The sequence below is a fragment of the Cibotium barometz genome, chromosome 47 (assembly GCF_041138505.1).
Source record: "Cibotium barometz isolate CiBa-2024 chromosome 47, ASM4113850v1, whole genome shotgun sequence".
Classification (NCBI taxonomy): Eukaryota; Viridiplantae; Streptophyta; class Polypodiopsida; order Cyatheales; family Cibotiaceae; genus Cibotium; species Cibotium barometz.
The window spans coordinates 3,664,539-3,667,143 of record NC_141092.1 but is presented as its reverse complement, the minus strand read 5'-3'; the positions used below and the strand labels follow the sequence as shown (position 1 = coordinate 3,667,143).

The following is a 2,605-nucleotide window of genomic DNA, read 5'->3' as shown; positions in this document are numbered from 1 at the left end:
TTGGCAAGATTTGAAGTGAGGAGTATCAAAATATGAAGGACAATGTGACTCTCTCTCTCTCACTTTGGCCTTTTGAAGACTTTAATATAACATTTCATGTCATTTCATCTCTCTCTCTCTCTCTCTCTCTCTCTCTCTCTCTCTCTCTCTCTCTCTCTCTCTCTCGTATGGGCCCCTATAATCAAATTCTTTATTTATTATTTCTTCTTGAAGAGATAAAAAAAATCTTGAATGAGAATCCTTCAGGGAATATCGTATAAAAATCAAAGGCAATGGTTAATAAAAAAGCATCCCCTATTTTGTAAGATGTTTTGATGTTTTTGGCAAGAACTTGACCTCTTGTATATAACATAATCAACTTGTTTTCATGTTTTCTAGTATTAGCATGCTAAATTTAGCTTTGAATATGTTTCCTTGTTTTCTAGTATTAGCATGTTGAAGTTGGCTTTGAATATGTTTCCTTGTTTTCTATTATCAACATGTTGAAGTTGGTCTTGAATATGTTTCCTAGTACCTTTCATGAAAAAAGCAAGGTCTTACCTTTCTATATTTGTCACAAAAAAATGATTTTTTCTTTGAAAATTTTAAAACATTTCACAATTTATTGCTCATGATCTTGTGATGTATCATTATTAACATTAATCTACTCTTTGTAGCTTATAGGCATGTAGCCCTACTAACTATAACATCATGCTTTGCTTTCTCCCAACCAAGACACAATATCTATTTCTTTACATAAAACAATTTAAGATTTGAAAAAATCAAAGAGTGATGCTTAGGAGAGTGTAAGGCCCCATTATTTTAGGTGAAATTTTATTATTTTATTATTTATTTTTTCTATGTCCCTATGGTAGGAAGATTTATTGTGATGTTGTGTGTGAGATAAATTCATTAGAAAGTATGGTCATCAAAAGCATTATTTTATTGTGTATACTTACCTTAGAAAGAATAAAGGGATGATATTTGCATAAGTTGAACTAAAAGGAGGGGACATAAAAAGATAGTAAATGCTTATGTAAAAAAATAATTGAATAATTATTTTTTAGTGTGTCTAAGGTACAAATATAGAGCTTATTGCATTCTTTTGTTAAAAGCTATGAATAAAGTGAACGATTATTTTTGTGAAAAAAGAACAAAGAGCACTTGCTTTTAATTGAGAAGGTCATGTGTACTTGCACTTTTCTTGTGACAAACCTTAAAAGAGCTCAAGTAAAGTTGGGGCACAAGGTAAAGACTAGAAGGAACTCATAGAGGTAAATTGGGTCCATGGCCAAAGGTTAAAGTGTATGTGAATGGGCAAGGGTGAGGAAGAAGGTTGGGCATGCCCATGGACACTATTAAGTGTAGTGTGAAAAGGGCAGCCGCCCTAGGTTAAAGTGTATGTGAATGGGACAAGGGTGAGGAAGAAGGTTGGGCATGCCCATGGACACTATTAAGTGTAGTGTGAAAAGGACAGCCGCCGTGTATATAAGTGAAAATAAGGCTAATTGGTCACTCACTAATCAATATACTAATCCCAATTACAATTTTCTGTCCAATCTTGGCCATGGTGGCTTATCCCACTTGAGAAGAAGAGTGTGCCTTGCAACCGAGCAAACTCCCACTTCTTTCTGGCTTGTAACCTGTTATCTTTTTACCTTTTTGCCACTGCTTTTTGCACGCACAATTTCGTGTGCACCGGAACTATACAGAGAGAGAGTGGGCAATAATTCCTTGAAGTCATCCGGCAGTAACAGTAACGACGTGGAGTCGGTCGGCGGCGGCGATGATGACCTTGAGCAAAAATGAAGCCCCCGGAATGGCTAGGATTTTACCCGCCCCGCGAATGGTATGAAGGCTTAGGGGTTTCTGGATCTTGATTAGGGATTTCTTGATGGTGATTAGGGATTTCTTGATCTTGATTAGGGGCTTCTTAGGGGTTTGTTGATTTTCTTGGTGCGGCAACATGATTTTTTTTTTCTGTGAAGAAGTAACCTCACCAGCATCGACAGTGGAGCAGCAAAACTAGAATCATGTAATGTGGCGATGCCGCATGCGACACAATCGGACCAGTCGCGAAGCTTGGCGGGTTCTTGCTGGCTTGGTTACTGCGAAGTTAGCTATGGAAGACTCGCATTCATGCACCAGATGGCTCCATTGATACCCTGCGAGGTGCCCATTCTCTGTAAAAGAACAAGGAGCAGAGCAGGGAGGTTCTTTTGCTGTGGACAGTGGCTAGTTGGATTAGCAGTCAATTGTCTCAGAAACTGATCCACCATCGCCTGATGTTTTGACAGCCTCCCTCCTTGGCCAGAGAATCCTACCTTACCATGGCTACCATAGGTGAACCCTGGCCACGGATAGATGCAACCTTTTGTCTGATTTTTTAAAAAAAAAGCAAAGATGGCCTTCATTTCTACATCAACCTTCTTCTTGCCCCACCAGCTTGGAGACCTGATACCCTGCAGCTGGCTGCATGAGGTGTGCAACTTGCAACTGCTCATCCATAGTCAGAAGGAACATGCTGGAGTCTAAAAACATGTAGAGCCAGTGATTTACCTGCATTCTGTGTAGGATATGCATGGGCTGTTAAGGTACTGTATGACTTGTTTGTGGTACATGTATT

General features: G+C 38.9%; 1 long non-coding RNA gene across 2 annotated transcripts; it reads left to right on the top strand.

Annotated features, from left to right (window-relative positions):
- Nucleotides 1–1,403: 1,403 nt before the first annotated feature.
- LOC147611276 (uncharacterized) lies at nt 1,404–2,362 on the top strand. Of its 2 annotated transcripts, none has more exons than XR_015263792.1 (2): nt 1,404–1,828; nt 1,971–2,362. It is a non-coding gene; the product is annotated as an uncharacterized LOC147611276 (long non-coding RNA). The 2 variants fall into 2 exon arrangements; XR_015263793.1 differs by having other exon boundaries at nt 1,968–2,362.
- The last annotated feature ends 243 nt before the right edge of the window (nt 2,363–2,605 follow it).